The sequence below is a fragment of the Corvus cornix genome, chromosome 3, assembly GCF_000738735.6.
Source record: "Corvus cornix cornix isolate S_Up_H32 chromosome 3, ASM73873v5, whole genome shotgun sequence".
Lineage (NCBI taxonomy): Eukaryota > Metazoa > Chordata > Aves > Passeriformes > Corvidae > Corvus > Corvus cornix.
Genome location: NC_047056.1, coordinates 52,402,485 through 52,421,735, shown reverse-complemented (window position 1 = coordinate 52,421,735; position 19,251 = coordinate 52,402,485). Strand labels below are relative to the sequence as shown.

At 41.7% G+C, this 19,251-nt stretch overlaps 1 protein-coding gene across 5 annotated transcripts in view; it reads left to right on the top strand.

Moving 5' to 3' along the window:
• HIVEP2 (HIVEP zinc finger 2) overlaps positions 1-19,251 on the top strand; it is a 106,123-nt gene that overhangs the window by 17,701 nt on the left and 69,171 nt on the right. The window contains exons 1-2 of one of the 5 annotated variants that reach the window (XM_010400000.3): positions 2,413-2,561; positions 11,756-11,817. The exons of 2 other annotated variants lie outside the window; for them this stretch is intronic. The gene's annotated coding sequence lies outside the window, so the exon portion shown is untranslated. Of the gene's footprint in view, positions 1-2,412; positions 2,562-11,755; positions 11,818-19,251 lie in introns of those variants that run through there. 2 more of the 5 variants (XM_010399990.3, XM_010400017.3) reach the window with 2 other exon arrangements.

Sequence of the window (19,251 nt, the reverse complement as noted above, 5' to 3'; positions counted from 1 at the left end):
AAACAGCCAGCTCCAGCTAACCTCTGCCTCTTTTAGCTGGAAAAAGAGGAAAAGATCAGAGCTTTAACCCTGCTTTCCACACAGCCTCCCATTCTCTTGCATCCTTTGGGCAGCCAGTGGCCACTGGTGTGGCTTAGAGCAGATGCACTCACTCAAAGGTGCCAAAGAGCTGTTCTGGGAGCTGCCAGGCACCTGTCTGCCACCACAGGGTCAGCATTTCCTGGGACTGCTCTTTGTCAGTGGGGGTTTTCCTCCAGCCAGGAGAGGTCTCCTGTTTGGGATTTGGACACTGTTTCGTTGACCTCACCTGTCACGCTGGAGATGGTGCCCAAAATGTGTGTCAGCATCCCCACCTCCTGGCTTTCCTAGCTTTGAAGGCATGCTCCAGCTGTGTCCCTGCCATAGCCATGTGATGTGGCCCTGTGCCTCAGTGGTACCCGATGCAGCCTCCAGGAGAAGGGCTGGAGTGAGAGGGAATGGGAACGTGGAGGATGGAATAGGGAGTCCGTCCCTTTGACAGACATCAGAGTGAAAGGAGAGGACAGCTCTTCCTGCTTGCTGAGGCTTGTGTCATGGCAAAAGGGAGATCCTGGGCTCTGAGCCGTGAAATCGTCTGATCCATCACTGACTTAACTTCAGAATGTGTGGCAGAACATAATTAACAGCTTATAAGCATTTTAAAGGCTCCTGATGAAGGGGGAATTGCACTATTTCTGAACGGGTAAGGGGCTTCTGGTGTTTCATGCAAAATTGTAGGTTGTATTTTCCCATGGAATTTGCAGACTTACTACAAAGTATATTTGGGTGCTTCAGCAGTTCTTGGTAAGGTGGTATTGAGCACCTCTCCTATTTTTCATGGCACTTACGCTATTTTAAGAGCTCCCACAGTTGAGAGCCCTAGGGGATTTGAGTGTTTTGATTCCTGTATCTTCTGTAGGAAGTGGCTTGTTTTATTCCAGGACATTGCATTTTGGGGGCACCAGTGAAAGACCCAGGAATGTCAGGAGAAAAGAGACTGCTGCTCAGTGTCTGCAGGAAATTGGTAAGGAAAATCAGCTAGAGGGCACCAATATTTCTTCTTAGGGCTGTTAAATTAGGCCATGTGGACTGGCAGCATATGGATGCATGAGAGAAACATGAGGGCTCTACGAAACAGTTGTGCTAAAAATAATTTTTGGTGTTATTTTTAATAATGTTATCACAGATGAAGAAAGTGAGGTAGAAGTTCATAGCCTGGGACAATTCTTTCTCCTGCTTTACAGGGTAAGCACTATAAATCCTTGAGTGTTTGTTTGGCTAGGTAATGCTTTCCAAAACTATGTCAATGAAATAGGCATCAGAGCCATAAAATATTTTCCTGTATTTAGATTCTAAATGTGCAGTAAAAAGTCATTACAGTTTAGACTCCTAAGCACCAATATTGCTTCTAAAAAGAGGGTTTGGATGTTAAAATCTGATCTTCTAAAAAAATAAAGGTTTTAATATTGCCAGAAATGCACAGTCAGTGTTTCGTGCTCAGTGGTGTTAGTAGGCTCAGCTATATCCTAGTAAGTTTTGTTGCTGTCTGGGCATGAAAAGGATCCTGAAACTGTTGAAGGGGGCAGGAGTATTGTAGGATTACCAGCTGATTGGTTAATTTAGAGGATTATGGTTTTAATGCCAAAAAATCCAGTTGCAGAGAATTGCGGAATAATTTAGGCTGGAAGGGATTTCTAGGGATCCTCTTTCTAGCCCCTGCTCAAAGTGAGTGCACGGTACATGGTTTTGCATGTTGCAATAACTTACCTTTACATGGTTTTGATTTGTGCAAGAAAGATTAACTATTTGGGTATTTTTCTTTTTGTGTAGTAGAGAGACAAATACCAAAGAAGGATAAAAATTAAGGCAAAAGTTGATCCAGATAGCATTTAAGCAGCACCAAAATGTCCCATACCATTTTGCATATATTGTTTTGGTTTTTTAAGATTCAAAAACATTGCTCTAGGGTAGCACAAGGGACTTAGTTTAAACATCTGTGAATTAATTTTAAATTGTTCTTTTCATTGCTGGCTAATATGCAGGAGGAATTGGTAAATATTGAGAGCGAAGGCTGTACAGCATTTTTTAGCCAGTGGTTCTGTTTAGACTTAATCGCTATAATGCAGTGTTAAAATTTACAAAACAGCTTGTAATTGCAGTAGCTTATTTAAACCAGCTATTTGTGGTTATGTCTGCTGAGGAAACTTAAACTTCAATGTTCCCCAGCCATCTAATAGCAGCAAATCGACTGCGGGTCTCTTGAAGGAATATCTAAATGTAGGCTGTTGAATAATCCCTTTGGGGGCCCTGTAACTATTTTTGTGCCTGGATATGCGTCATCAGTGGGTATTTTCTCTGGTGACTAGCTTACATCAGTAGGTCTCCTACCATACGCTCTATCAGTGAGTGACTTATGATTGATGGGAGTCACGGCTGCTGTTTAGCTTTTATCTGTGACCTCAAATAATGGACAACAGGAATTTCCAGGCTGTTAAATTCCTTGAATGACTGAAGACACGGGATGGCTCTGCTGATAAACGCAGGTAGTACCCAGATCCTGGGTGTTCACCGGGGGCTGAGGCGGGGAGGAAGGAGAGGGGGGTTCCTCGGCTGCAAGGCGGTGAATCCGGCGCCGACGCGTAGCCGCGAGTTGCGCGTCCCCGGACGCCGGGAAGTGGCCGCGCCGGAGGATCGCCGAGCGGCCGTGATGCTCCAGCTCCCCGAGCTCTCCAGCCATCCGTGTCCGCCGGTGGCTCTGGCGTTTCAATGTCTTTAGCTGGCTGATCTTTAGGGCAGTTGGTCCGTTCATTTCATCCCAGGGAGACACGCAGTTTGCAGCTCTGTGGAGGGAAAGGCTGTGGAATTTTCAGCTGCAGTCTGGTTGGTTTTTAACCCTTTTTATTACCATCAGCAGCGAGTGGATTTATTGACATGCTTCACCCAGGTGCTGCCTGGGCTAAATCTGAAGGTGCAGTAGGCTACGTGGTCTTAAGGTGAAGTTGCACCTGCCACAGTGACCCACTGAGCGCACAGTCGTAGTTCATTTCCTGGTGTTCAGTACTTCATATTAAGGAAATAAGGACTGCAGATACTGAGTTATCTCCTCTTTCTGTGTCCATTCTGCCTTTCTGTCAGAAGCTGACATGCGAAATGGGGCTGCAAGACAGCTACAAGATTTTCTGTGTTACCTGTGATGAATTCAGCAGCTTGAGTCAGCCCTACGGTGAGGCGCTTTGTCATTTCTTCTTCTTTCCCTCCTGTTCTTCCTGTCTCAATCCTTTTGATGAAGCTATGATAGGAAGCAGATTGGCTCTCTGTGAACTTGTGCACAGAAATCTCTCAAGCCCTTCTCCTGGTAACCACGGAGTAAAAATGACAGATATAGATGCTCCCAGTGTGATTGAGGATTTAAAAAAAAAAAAAAAAAAAAAATCCTTAATGCTGTTTATCACGCGGCATTGTTTGGCTGAGGGAGGATAGCAGCTGGATCCAAATTCCTTCTTACCACTTCTTCCTGTTGGCAGGTGGCCTTCCGCACAGGCTGGGCTTGCAAACTCTCACGCGGGTCTTACTTATTCGAGTGCCTACTATTGCTTTTCATTCAGGTGACAGCGGTTTGGGTTTTGTGTGAGATTTTGAGACTTGAAAAGTTTCAGAGGGAAAACAGGAGCTTTGTTTGAACTCGCCTGTATGTTCCCTCCTCCGCATGTACTAGCCCAGAGGTCGTAGTTAATGAATGAAACCAGGCTTCCTGCAGAAGCCAGTTAACCGCTGGCTGTGCCTTTGTTGACACAGTGCTTACAGGTGTGCACTGTCGTGGTGTGGATGCCCTCACTCTGAGCAATATGGGCTGTGTGTACCTTTCTGCTCCTTTCAGACAGGTGCCTGCTCGAACACATGCACTGGGTCTGAAGTGAATTTCCTCATCTGCTCTGGCTAGCTAGCTGAGTGCTGGTTAAGAATTGCATTTGGCAGAAGTAGTAGGAAGAGAAGCAGCAATTAAAAAGAGGCTTGGAAAATCATGAGAGGGAGATGAGGGAGTGGAAAGGTCTTCATCGAGCTGTGATTTTACTCTTCCTTTATTTTTGGGTTTCTTTTTTTTTCTGTCACTTCAATAAGACTTTGAGATTCATGGCAAACTGGTTATATAATTCAAAATCTGTAAAAGGTTGAGCACAAAAATGTTTGATGAATCTTGAGTCATTTACATTAAAAATCAGTGGATTTTCGTGGTGTGTGCTTTGAAAATGTAAAGTTTGCTAACTGGTTGATGCTACTATATGTGTCATTTACCTCAGCTTTCTAGGAATCAAAATGCCTGGCTACACAGTAATATTTTTGGCTAATATTAACCTCATTTGCCCTCATTTTTAGGGGTGTCATGTTTTGGGTAGTGATAGTATTTTAGGGTAGCTTTCATTTACAGTGTTTGTGCAAAAGCTCAGCATTACCACCTTTCCAGAAAGACTCTGCAGAAACTGGAGAACATTTCCAGAAAGGGTTGCCGTTTTCTAAGAAAAAATGTTGGCAAGTTGCCTGCTGTTTCCTGATGCTTGGCACTGAGGCCAAGGCAGAGGGATGGAATCCAAACTGGCATGTGGCAGGGTGTGTAGGTACCTCCCTGTGTGCTGTGACAGAGATGTCGCGTTGGGGACAAACTTAATTTAGGTGCTGACCCTGCAGTGAAGTCACACCCTATGGATGCCTGGGTCTGTATGCCTACACCCTGTTGCCTTCAGTGACTAAGTGCAGGCACCAAGTTCTGCTGGCACAGCTTGAATTGAGGAATGATAACCGAAGTACTAAAACCTTGTTTTTCCAGAAGAGCCTTCACTTATTCAGTGGTCACCTTTAAAATCTGGAAAGTCACCCTGCACAGTGCCTAACCAGATATTCCTCTGTTTAGTTAAAATAATTAGGTGTTGGAGCCAGGGATACTGCATATTCAACGAAAGTCGAAGTATTCACTGCAGCATCTTGTAGTATCTCCATCAGCAAACCTCTCCCTCCTCCAGTGAAGCGTATTGGTGTTTCAATGTGCAACTAGTTCCCAGTGGGCACAGGATTGTAATTACCATATATGGGAGGTGAAAACAGAGGCTGAATCTGACACAGGAGTATCAGGGGGCTTCATTCTGAAATCTTTTTAAATATTAAATACAATTCTTTTCTCTTCCACCCTTCCCACCTGTTAAATCTATGACTGTACACTCTGTACAGCTGCTGTAGTGATGGGTATTTGTTGAGGGTCATAACAATGAATTGGTATTTAATAGTTTTGTGTCATTTTTACACAAAGTACTCTCAGTGCTTAAATACTCTGAGAGTAAAGAGGTGCTCTGAGATAGAAAGAAGAGCAAAAAAATTAGAAAGCTCACCTCGCCATGGCCCACTGTTTTGACAGCACTATTTTGTTTCAAGAGTGACTGTGCGGAGCAGGCAGTGCTGCACAGTCATTAATGAAATCATAAACACAAGTAAATATATGTTATTACTGTGAGCTGGCTATACGTTGTAAAAAATAGTCTGAAATATGAGGCAGAGTAGTTATTTGACATTTTCAGGGGACATGGTATATTTTGTTTGTTTTAGTTCAAAATCGTCTATTATAGTTACAAATACTTGATCTCTCAAGGTGATCTTTGTGTTTCCATAAAGTCCAGTTGAAGCCACTGAACCAATTCCCAGGTACTTGGAAACTGCAGTTTTGGTCAGCTTGTGTGAGGGAGAGCCTGGAGGAAGAGCTTAGTTTCATTGGTTTGCTTTGGGTTTTGTTCCTTCAGGTATCGTGGAAGAAATAATAATCACGTCATTTAGGCATTACTTTGCTGTAGGGAAAAATAAGGAGTTACTCATAAACATTGCTCATATTTGTAGTGATCAGAGTAACAAAAGTGAAGAGGAAGAAAAATAATGCAGTGAAATAATACAAGAAAAGCACAGTGTAAAAAAAAGTTGGAACAGTGAAAAAAGTTATTTCATTTTTGTGAATATAATTTCTTAAATCCAATTGATACAATGAATGAAGAGCCTTCCATCTTTTTGATGTTACTGTATACAGTAATGTGAGTGAATGGAGTCAGATACACTTCAGCACTTCCTGTGTGTTCTGTGCCTGATGACCTTGGTCCTGAGACCTTTCGTCATCATCTCAGTCCTTCCTGCAAGTGGCCAGCAACTTTCATAAGGTTGTTGGAGATCCAGGACTAGGCTGTCAGTAAGTTTATAGATTTATAGATGTTGCCCTGGCATCAAGCAGTTAATTTGAATGAAATCCACCCATTTGTTGGCACGTGGGGAAGAAGAGAAAAGGAACATACTGCAGGTGAAGGCTGTGTACTATGGCAGACAGGAGGGTACCTCCTTTATGTCAGTAGTCTGGCACCAACTCCTGTAAACTGTGGCAAAGTCTTTTCCTCGTCTCCTGTCTTGTTTCCTGTATCTACACGGAGCAGTAGTTCTTGTAGTGATTTTTGCTCTTAGCAGTATTTCTCTTTAGTGCCACAAAGTGAGCATTTTTCCTGCAGGACCTCAAACAGCTCAACAAGTGGTGAGCTGCCAGTGACTCAGCCCAGCATCCCTGTCCATCTGCTTGCTGCCACCAGCACTCCCTACCAGCCTCCTGTTCTCAGATGCAAAGCCAGGCATGAATACTGGAACAGGAGTGGGTAAGGGACAGGGTTATCCTGGGGAAAGAGATCCTGTACTCCAAGGAGACAGTGAGGGAAGAAGCTTCCTCCTAAAACAAGTTAAATTTTTTCTGAAGCACATCCTGGCCTTTTGCACATCCTGGTTTGGAAACTTGCTGTAAAGGAGGCAAGAAAGAGATGCCACACAGTGGCACCCCCAGGAGCCTTGATAATGTCAGGACACCTGACAGTACAGCCTCACTTCAAAAATGGCACTGTTGTGAAGGATTTTCATGATACTGCAATAGCTAATAGCACAAGGACACAAGGTACTTATTCAGGATTGCTGAGGACTGTGCCAAGTGTCTGTAGTTTCATGACATGACATTGTCCCTCTGCAGGCAGGCCTTTAGCGTTGATGAGTTTTCCAAAAACTCATCCAGTCTTTCTCAAGTACAATTGCCAGTTGCTACCCTCCTAGTTAAAAATAATAACAACAAAGTTAAAAAATTAAATTCCTTACCAGGTAGTCATTTTGTTTTCATAAACTTATTCCAGCATCCTCAAGGATGGACTGTCTTTTCTTTTTGTACACTTGTTTATCCTTTTGGGCTGTGAAGGGAATGAATGTTTGGGGATTTCTCTGTGTGCTGCTTGGGACCATCTTTGTTCAGGGACAGAGGAGTTACAAAGTCAGTCCATGAGGTCATGACATCTTCTGTCCTTTGCCTGGGAGGTAGGATAACAATCTGCAGTGTGAAACTCCTTTCCCACCTCCAAGGAATTCTGTTTCTGCTTACAAAGGCCAGCCAGATATCCTCATCTGGAAGACTGTAATTTGGGAATGAAAAAGAAATGGGATTATTACAACTAAGAAACAGAAAACTCATTGAACCCCGTTTCACTAATATGCAGGGAAAAGTGATAGTAACCAAATTTTCTCAGTCTAACCAAAACATGGAGCATCACATTGACTAAAGAAAATAGGAGCCTTTTGAGGCTCCTTTGCTCTTAGCTCTCCATCCTCCATAAAGCTCAGAGCCATGCATTGATGAAATACAGCCTGTCTTTAGAAGTGAGATAGTGATTTTCAACCCTCTTGACTCTTGACCATGAGCTCAGGTCTCATGCAAGCAGAAGCTTGCCGCTGGTTACAGAGGGAGCAAGGCTGCAAATCAGAAGGTCAGCTGCTCTTTTTAGTTTAGCATTTTATACCTCGATTGCTATTAAATTAGATACCACAGTGGTATCAGAGCCAAGATCACCTAGAAGGGAATAACTGTCTCAAAGAGCTATGAAGTATCAAAATGCAAAAAGGAGTATTAGTTTAACTTGTAGGAAAAAAATAACTGTGGTGAAAGTCCGTTCCCTTGATGGAAACTAGAGGAGCTGATTAGTTTGAACAACTCAAAAGACAAAATGCTGACCTGGACAAAATGCTGAAAAATATACTACATAGATTTTTCTTACTTGGATACAATATGATCTAATAGACTTTGGTAATTTCCTTTTTTGATCTAATTTCTGGGATTCTATGATCACTTTCAAAAAAAGGTCATTTTCTTGCCTATCTCACTGCAAACCTTCTTCATGAAATTTTTTTTAGTTTTACCCCACAGAGGGAGGCATTTGCAGTAATCCAGCATGGTTGTGTTTTGAAGATTCCAGACAGGTTTCTCATAGCCATATCTTGCCATTGCTCCATTGTAAAATGCTCAGAATACTTGATGAGATTTTTGCATTAAATTGTAAGGTATTTTTATCCAGCTGCTCTTTAGAGGCTCGAGTCATATCCATGCTCTATTCCCATGGTAGCCTTCTTCCAGTTCTTTAAAGCTACAATTTGGCTTTACAGGAAATAATTGTCGTGCCTACCACACTGTAACTAAAATATTCAGACACATGAATCTCTTTCTTGACTTCCTATAAAAACGTCATTTGTAGCTTTATTTTGTTTGTTCTGGTTTGACTGTAGTGTAAACAAGAGTTTATTAAAACATTAGCTCTAAGTTACAGTTCTTTTTTGAGACTGCCAGGTTTTACAAAAAATATTACTGAAACTGCAGGGCAAAACCACATATTAACAGAAAAATGAATAATGAGTCTGTTTTCATATGGATTTTTTAAAAAGTACAGCTTGTAGTTGAACTAAATGTACTAATTCCTCCACTTCAGTCAGGAAGCCCTCATAGACTTTCGACAGTGCCGCCAAAAAATTGACGCTCCAGCTGTTTAAAAGATATCAAAAGCTAGTTTGACAATTGTAATCTCTTCCAGGAATTCCCTTTCCCATTTTCCCTCCCTATAAAAACAGATAACAAGATGCTTATATAGTAGAAATGGAAAGTCAGAGCTATTTTATGAAGCGTTGTGCATTCCTTCCAGCCTTAGGAGATGAGGCATGACATCTCCACGACAGGGTAGGAAACACAGGCACTCTGTTGTGTAAGTAGCATTTGCTTCAAGGATTAGCTGCTTGCCAAGATAGCGCAGATTTAAATGTTTCCTAAGCCATTTCTGAGTTTTTACGTAACATGGCAGTGACAGGAGAGCAGTGGAGATGGGTGGGTAGGACCTCAAAGCAGCAACCAAGGAAAGACAAAACCAAAGGAAGCAGAGAAATATGCTGCATGTGCCAGCATCAGCTGACACAGCGGAACTGAAGGCAAGGGAAAGCAGCACCAGCCGGGCTTCTCTTGAATTTCTGTCCTCACTTTTACACGCAACAACGTGAGACAAACTGAAAGGAGACGCCGCTTGAACTTTTGTTCTGAAGCATCTCAAAAAGGCACTGAAACATGGGCTCAAAGGTCAGAAGTATTCCCTTTTCTGGAACAAATTCCCAGGACAGCTGTTAATACTGCTCTGTCTTTTAAGGCTAATCTTTAGTAGTATTCAGTAATACGTATTAAGAAATATATAGTATTACTGTGGCTGTGGTGAGGAATGGTTTGTTCTTCTCTAATGACAGAAAGGAGATTCTGTGTTAGGAAAAGTGAAATAATTAAAGAGGTTGCCAATAAAAAAGCCACTGTATTTGCAGAGGGTGCCCTTGTGTTCAGCAAATGCCAATTAGAGAAATGTCACTTTATGTGTACAATGGGTTATTACTGCGCAAACACTTGTACAATTACGCGCTGGGTCAGAAGGGCAAGTTACCTTCACCTCACAGCCATGACTTTAAAGCAAACACAAATACCAGGCACACAAACATCAGGCGCTGTGGCAGGGGAACAGTAAAGTAATGACTCTATGAAAATGCAGGCTAAAGAAGAAAGAGTCCGTGTAACAAGCCTTGGCATTGTGGGAGGTAATTTTTACCGTGTCTGCACTAGGTGGATTAGAAACATCATCTTTATATCATGGAAAAGCAAATGCTTCCTTCCACCACTTTAAATACAATTTATATACTGTTACGTTGTTCAGATGCTTGGAAATGTGAAGAGAATATACAGAATATACATTTCTTTCAGTTACCTTCTTTGATACTGGAATGCTTGTAGTCCACATGCCCTTGTAAATGAGTTTGTGCACTTCCTTCTGTTCTGCTACCAATGGTCTGATGTCACCACCATCTGATGCACTCTGCTCTCAGCTCTTGTGTGGCTCTGACTGACTTCAGTAAATGGAATAAAGGGCAGTTCTGCAAGTCACCTTGTGCAAGACATGCACAACATGTCCTTGTTTATTACTTGCACTTCTTTGTAGGTGTTCTACTTTTATTTCACATATTTTGCCTGAAGCTTCTTCATTCGATTCAAATCTAAGTGGGCAGAATGAGCTGGGGATGCTGTTGCCATCTTGGGTGCACACCGCATAGCTGTGCTGTATGTGGATTCATAAGTTTTGCTCTAAGGCTATCAAGTTTGTCCTCTTTTCTAATGTGGTTGCCATCTGTGCTTGTTCTGGCTTCTCTCTGGGTCGTAAGAAAGAACACAGTTCAGCAGGGATTGCGTTACCATCAGTGGCCTGAACCTTTGTGCTCGCTTGACCTCATACCTCTAGGAAGCTCAGCTGGCAAACATAGCACAGACCTTTGTGGCAACACCCTCTGGGAGCGTGGGCAGCCGCTAAGGTTATCCTGCTTCCATATATGCCGAGGTATTTTCATTGCCATGCTCTTTTCACGGGTTTGAAATCACTCTGGTTTTAAAGTACCAGCTTTCCCTAAAGCGAAAGCACCGTGCTCACCCGAGGACCTGCTCAAACCCAGCATCTTCTGGGGCAGGACGGGGTGGGAGAAGTTAAAAGGAGAGCATTAGTTTGAAATGTTTTATGAGGTCACCATCCTTTTAAATTGGTTTACACAGATGGCTGTCTGGTTTGTTGCTTTGTCCTTGCTTAATAGTAACTGTTTATGGAAAAATGAATTGCTTTGCAGAAGGAGGTCCAAAAGCTCATGCTGTTGTTTCCCTCACTGGAGATCTTAATGTTTTTATGGGCATACAAAGATTTGGCCTGAAATGGAGATTAATTAGGAAGCATAGTGAATAATTAACTGTTTGACTTGTTCCTAAGCTCTGTAGTCACTGGGTTAGAAATGGTTTCCCAAACTGCAGGAGATAAGGTTATTCCTAGTTTTACAGTGTCCATATTGTTAGGGTTTTGTGCTATGTGTACTCTGAGATCAGCTGATACCTATGCAAGTTGGGTCCAGCTTCTCATCCAAACCACTTCCTGGGGTCTTCTTGGGTAATGGCAGTGATTCAGAAGACACCACGGTGCCTCAGAAAGCCACTTTTTACACATTGCACCCAGACAGTGTGACCATGAAGAAACCAAATTCTTAGGAAAGAGTTTTGTTCTTAAAAATACCCACTTTTTTTGTTTGTTCTGCATTCAGATTTAGGTGTACATTGCTTGGCTTGTGTCCTACTGACCTTATTCACAGACTCACCTTCTCTTTTGTGGAAGATGTAGGAATATGATGTACACATACGCATGAGGCAGAAGCCTGAGGCCAGTCTCCAGGCAGAGACTCTGATTTTGCATCCAAAATTGTTCCTACCTGGAAAATAATAATAAAAAACCCCCAACCAAGTAATAGACAGGATTAAATTTTTTTAAAGCAAACCAAATCTAAGTAATGGTACTCTGCACTTTTGCAGGACTGTCTACTTAAGAAGCTGAGAGTGAGTTAGGAACATTGATGAAGCCTCTATTCTGTGAGGTGGGTATGTGTTTTTTATTACAATTTTGAAAAAGCATAGAGAATTCAAACCATTTGCTCAAGTCCAGCCACAGAACTATTTAAGGGCTGGGAATGGAGTCCAGAAATTTTCTGCCATGGCACGTGTTCTAATCAACAATTACAAATAAGGTCTTTTGCCCTTCTCTGGAAGGAAGTGATGAGTTTTTGCATTTTGTTAGTGTTTCAAGTGGCTCTTTTGATTTTTGATTTCTGACTAATGGAATAAGTGAGTCTCACAGATACTTTTGCTCTGCTGCTCTCTGCTCTTGCAGTGGCCTTAGATCAAAGTTTGGGGAGATAACAGTCTGTAATAGGGAAGTCAGTGGAAATCAAACGTGGCCACTGGATCCAGGCCAAACATAATCTGGGACTCAGAAATGTTCTGTGTGTTTCATTACTTTTTCATTTTTTTAGCATTCTGTCATGGTCAGATGCACCAGCAGTCTTTTAATAAATCCCCTTCCACATTCAGACTTGCAGCTCAGGTTTGCAGGCCCATGGGGGCTGGATTATTTGAATAAGTCTGAGAAGTGAAACTGAACAGTTGTGGGTGCAGCAATTACAGGCAGCCAATCTAGTGAATCTTGTACTTTTGAAAACCTTCATTATTACAAGATGCTGCATGCAAAACAGTCAGCTCTCCTTGCCCTCTGTGTGAGCAGCTGGGACATGGACCCTCAATGCTTCCTTGTGCCAAGGCTGATTGCCCACCCCTGCTTGAGCAGCTCTATTCCCAGGGAGCTTGTCCTGAGCAGTGACCTGAACAATCTCTCTCTTGGGTTCTTGGTTATTTGCACCACTTTCCCTTTTGGCATTGTGAGGTAAACCCTACTGAGTGGGCTTCTGCCTCCTGCTTCATGCCGTCGGGATCCTGGATTTGCTGTGGCAAGAAATAAGTCAGGATTAGAATTTTCTTTAAACTAGTGTTCGTTTTTAAAAGCCTTTTTTGGAATAAATTACTCTGACAGTGAGTACCAAAATAGGTATTGATAAAATATGAATTTATGCATGCCAGCATTTATCTCTTTTGTATCTATTCACAAATTCATACCAAAAATTGACTGTAGCTCCATATGGCTCCCAATCTCTTCCCTCCCCCAGCTGTCAGCTTCTCCTCACCTGGATGAATAAAAGGGAGCAGAGTGCTGGGCCATGAAGTGAAGGTGGGTGTAGCAGAAAAGTTACACTGAATATGTTTTTCTCTGGGACATCACTGTTGCTCCTCAAGTGCCTCTCAGTTTGGATGGAAAATGCATTAAAAAAGTGATGCAGTTTGATGCCAATCTTAGTTTCACACTCTCAAAAAAGAATGAAAATACTCAGAGGGTGAGTTACTTATGTGCTGATTTGCTTTCTGGACAGCAGTGGTTCTGTAAAAGCTATTATTGCTTTAGAAGCTTTTCAGTACACATTATGGCTATCAATTAAAATCACTTATTTTTTTAATCTGAAATTTACACTTGACTGAAGTAGAGATGACAGGCCTGCTTGTAATCTGTTCAACAGGGCTATAAGGAAGTTGAGATACCTCCACTCCAAGACCGTCCATTTTCTGAGCATAAGAACCATTTGTTTTTCTCAGTTCTGGAGTGTTTAAATTCAAAATCTACGGTGAGATTTGATCAAAATTGTGCAAATCCATTGCTGTAGTGTAAAATGATGAGAGATCTTTGGGAGGGAAAACACGCATTTCTTCTGCCCTAACGTGTCTGGAGGCAAAAGGAGCAGGTTTCCCGTGTCACTGCAGGGTGGGCGGTGGGATGGCACAGCTTGCTGCCTCACTGCCCACGTGGCACTGCTGGTGCCTCACACTGCTCACATCAGCATTTTGGTGTCAATCAACTTCTCAAAGCCACCAAAATGGGGAAGTTATGATCCAGTATTAAGTGTTGGTGCCATTAAACGATGACCCAAAATTACAGGGTTACCTCGGTGCTGGGTGGGTGGGATCCCAACTGGACTTCTTCTGTTGCTGATGTTTTTCGTAAGGGAGCTGAAATGATCACAGCTGATTTGGAGTTTTTTTCCAAGACTGCTTTCTGCCACTTCCTTTAGAAACCAAACATGAGCCCACAGCTTTCTGTCCTCTTAGAACATTAAGTTTTGTTGTCAAATTCAGAGCAGTTAGATCAAGTTTTAAAGATACCTAGAGGAATAAAAAGACAAAGAAACAGCTAAGGGGGAACAGAAGACAAAAGTGGTCGAAAGAAAATTTAGATGGCAGAAGGTTCTGAAATACTTTACCTCTTCTCTAAAGAGGTACTGGGACAAACGCTTGACAACTCTTAAGCAGTAAGACATTTTACTTCAGACCATTTTAAATGTTGCTTCAGTTTTATTTTGCATAAAGATATTTTTATGTCATGAAGGTATTCCAACTCATCTTGTATGTCTTGTTAAATTGTAATTCTCTGAGTAGCACAATACTGTCAAACTGTTAGTATTGAAGTATCTTGTTATATCACAAGGCCTATTATTTTCATTAATCTTTATTTAAACAGGGGACAAAAGTCCTATATTTTATGGAACTTTTCATTTCTATCAAATCAGTATGTTTTTCTTTCAGGAAACCCCAGTATGAAAAGTTTGGATGAGTTACAGTTTTAGAATTTTTTTCAATTCTTACTATTCAGTTTCACTTTTTAAAATGAGCAAAATATTCCTTCTGTTATTGTCTATAAACTCTAAAAATCCCTAGAATTACATATTTATGAAAGCATAGGATTTCAGCACAGATAGGGCTGACTTTTCATTTCTGTGAGAATGTTTACAGTTGAATGGTCTCAGGAATAAAACTGAAGCTTTTTTACGTGTATGTTTTGCGAATATAGAACTTGCACATGCTCTGAGCTGTGAACCAAAAGCTTCAGACTGAGCCAGCAGAGAGGAAGGAATTTGTCTGCTATACAGCAAAAGGAAGTATTTGCTGTATTATTGAAGCACATGGCCTTTTGCCATCTTTGATAAAGTATTTAAGGGTTGTGCACCCAAAGTCTGCTGCCCTCTTGACCCATCATTCATCACTGGCTGTAGATGAGGTAGATGAGATGCAGCTCCATAGGAGAGCCATTGTTTCAGCCCTGCACAGTTCCGCAGAGAACGGAAGCTGCAGACAAAGCGGCTCCCTGTGATTCACCACGCTGCTCAGCCTCCTGGTGTTTTTTCTTTTACCTATACCTCTTCTGGTCCTGCTCTGTGCTGGCCAAAGTGGACAGGCAGGCACATGGTGAAGCTGTGGGATTGATCCGCTTTCCACTCAGCTTCACTGGGCGCAAATGAGATGAGCGTCTGGGATTTTTTTCTATATTAGAAAGGAAAACCAGATACAATTATCACAGCATTTGCCTTGGCAATGCATTTAAATTTATTCCCATTTTGACTATTCAACACTGTTGATAGATGATGCTTAAAACGTGGAATTGCCTGTAATTTTTCTAGCACACTGTGAATTGCCCAGTCTTTTTTTTCCCTCTCTGTAAGCAGTTCTGGTTACAGAGATGCCAGCATCCCCAGTAAGTATGCTAAGAATGTAGAGTTATACTTTGTACTGCTAAATTAACAGACAGGAATAGTCACACCAAACCAGATTCAGCTCCCAGATGGAAAGCATCTTCTCTAGCCCAAATTTTAATGACTTTTTTACATGAGAAATTTTCACCAATGTACCATACTGTGTGATTTAAACCAAATGCTGTCATCTCTCTCTGTTGACAGGTGACAGGTAACTTGTAGAAAATAGAGCTTTCTTTGTTTTCAATGACCAACCAAGGCTTGGAAATGTCTGCACATTTAGGTAGGCTAACTAAGTAGGTTAACTCTTCTTTTATTACCTTAAACTATTTAAATTTAAAAAGATAATTTTTAGTTTGGCAAATGTACTTTCTTTGAGCACTAGTTTGAAGGATGTGATTCTTACTTGCTGTGTTATATATGCAATCCTCTTAGCTTTTATGTTCCTGTAAGTGGCAGGGGAATGAGTCCTAGGTGGCATAACAACAGTATCAGAAGAGTTAACTTGGATTGTTGTTGGATGTGGTGCTGATGCTGTGAAATATTCTCAGGCATTTCTGCCTTCTGACTAGGAAGGGTCTGTTCATGAGATGATGAAATCCATCGCCTTTGGCAGTTTGCCTGTGCCAGCTGGAATATTGTAGGAGATTTTGGCCCCCTGCAAATTTTAACAGTGACTGTATTATGAGGAAGTGATGCAGAAGTTTTATGATTTGTTTAAAAGAAGAGAAAGGGTCTTCCACTTCTTGTGAATGCTTTACCTAAGAGACATTGTAGTCCACAGCCTGACTTGTCCTTGGAATTCCTTTATGTTTCTGCCATGAAGTCAAGTGAGATGCGCAAATGCAGCGAAGGAAAAGTTACAAGAGGTGTACATGGGCATTTGGATAGAAATATACAATTCTCTGTAGTTGTACCAGCCACTTTAAATACTCTACCTCCCAGTCACTGCAGCTGCTCAGTCACTGAGGAGGTACTTTAGATGTCATTACTTTGTGCTGTTCTCCAGTTCATGGTATTTCTAATTTTGAGTGCACTGTATTACCCTATTCCTGTTTATAAATCTTTTAAGTGTGCACATTAAAAAAGTAATTAAATTGTCATTATAATTTATAGTATGCCTGAAGTCAATCACCTAATTAAATGGAAAAAGCAGAGAGGTAGTAGGTTCATAAGCATTTATTAAGTACTACAGTATTAATTATGCAGGACTTTTGAACCAAGCAAAAGAGGAAGGAATGGAAACACCAATCTAAAAAGGCTTTCCATTGCTGGCCTTCTCAATTTAATAATGTGAGACACCCCCCAACCCCCAGCTGGCAGGACAACACTAATGCTTTCTTTTTGTTAATTTTTAATGAAATTATGATGGGGGTTTTTTTATGACAATCACTTGCAGCATTTTCCTGTAATATTTTTGAAAGCATAATTTGTCCCCATGCAGGGGCCTATAAATACATGAGCAGAATTGGAAGATACATTTAGAGTTATGGTTTGGGATGGATTGTGCAGGAGCAGACTCGAGGTCGTTACTCCTCAGCATCTCAGGCGGGGAGTGGAGCCTGTGCTGGTCCCAGAAAAAGGGTTTGGGGGCCACTGGAGGTAGGGGCTGAGCCCAAAAGGGCAGGCTGTGAGTGGCATTAGGAGAGGGCAGGGATATGTAGAGACAGCATGGGCATGACAAGGTTTGCACTTTTCTTTGCAACTGTTCTCTCACCTCCAGCTGCAAATCCATGTCCCTTGTCCAACAGTGGAGGGTATGAGATGCTGGCTCAGCCTGCGGGACTGGGGTCAGGAGGAGGCGCTGCAAGGTGCAGACTGTGGGCTGGAGCCCAAGAAATGGAAGTGCATTATATTAGTGAGCTTGTGAGACAGGGCTGTCTCACTGTGTCTGATTGATCCATGAACTGGATGGAGCAGAAGTCCTAAAGTTAGGATTTCTTCTCTTTTCCTAGTTTGTTAAAAATTCAAAACTCTGGTAACACACACACTAAAATAAACTTGCCTGAATTCCATGTTGTTTCCAGGATTTTCATTTCAGCCTCAGTGACCTTTACACCTGAACATTAGTCATTGAAACTTCTCTTTTAGATAGCAGGGGGGTCTGATCCATCAGCCCAGGCCCTGAGCCCTGGCTGCACTGAAGCAGACCACAGGCTTTAGGGGAGAGAGAGACTGAGCAGGCAGGGCAGCTGCTGGGAGCACTGCAGTGGTCCATGATCTCCTGCTGATCCATCAGCCTGCAGTGACCAAAGCCTAGCTGGTTCTTGGGAACACCAATGCAAGCAAACATCAGTAACAAACCAGGACAAGCCCCAGTAAGGGTTTTGACAGAATCCAAAGTATACTTTGCAACTCAATTGGATATTGATGGTAAGGGATACAGTGGAATCCTTGGAAAGGAACACCTATGCTTTTTTACTACAAGAACTTGTAGCAACAAAAGCTGGTTCACTAGAGATGGGGCCTTTAAAAGACCTTTAGATCACAGGTCTTTAAAAGAAAAGATGACCAAAAATCCCACTACAATATAAATGGACAGGAAGGAGTTAGCAACTTACCTGCTTGCCCTGTCATTATCAAATTGATTTAACACATTTGGAACCTAACTGCACAGGTATCAGTTTATCTTGCAGTATATTAAATAGGAAGTCATTGGCAAAACCTAATCACAACATGAGGGCAGCATCTGAAAGTTGAACCTGACTTATCTGAAAAGTGAAGAACCAGTTCAGTAGCTCTTTTTCTGAAAGAAATTGAGATTGTGTGATTGGAATAGAAATCCCTGCTGAAGGCCATTTCTTTTCACAGTCTTTAATAGGCTGCACTGAATTGACAGCAAAAATGACAAAAAAAAAAGAGGCTAGACTGAACTATCAAGAAAATTTACTGCGTGTCGGTATTATATGTTTTATAAAAAAGCCATTGAGTCTGTTTGGCCATAAGCACTGCAGGATTTTGTACCACCTTCTTTAGTACAAGATGAAGAAGACTGTACACTAAGGCCAGATCCAGCAGCTGAGATTGCAGCATCCCTTTTCCTTTTCCTGCACACCCCCTGAGATACAGGCTTGCATGTCTTGCTGGAGGGAGACCTGTGCTTACTGCTCTTAACCTGTTTATTACTGTAATTAATGTTTCAAACAGATAAAACTGGGATTCCCTTTGCAACAAAGACAGTGTTTTACCTTATATGGAGAAAATTTAATTATTGACAGCTCTTCATCTCAGAACTCATAATAACCCTATAATGAGCACAGTCATTATGCTTTAGGTTGGCACTGCAGCAGTGTTATATAAGGAACGAAACCTGACAGTTGTCTGGGGAAAATAATTATACATATTATATATATTATATATATCTCATATATATCAAAGGTAGTGGCCCAACCAGCATCTCAGATGACATAATACTAGTTGGGTTATATAATTCATTTTATGGTCAATAAGCCTGTCTTCTGAGCTGCATGTTGGAAAACCTAATGCTTGTCTGTTTGTATCAGACTTTACAGCTCTCTCTTTAATACAGAAATTGCTCATGCCATGCTCTTGTAATCTGTTTTCAGCTTCTCATGCTGGCGTTAGGCAAAGGCAGTCCCAGCAGTGGTGTCCTCTCTTTGTTGAAACAGTGAAAAACTAAGAAACCCAAACCTTCCATATATTGATTCTGAAAACAAGTTGGATGAGTCATACACTGTGGCCCTTTGAAGTAACAGTGGAGCAGAGCCATTCAGATACGTTTTGCCAATCTTCGTGTCTAAACAGAGGAAAATAAGTGTTCTCTTCATGTGTCTTTAGCACTTTCTTTAGGGATGTGTTTTCACTGGGAGCATGGACCTGTTTTATGTTACAGGCATTTGATTTTAAGTCCCAGATATTGTGATACACAATGATACACCAAAT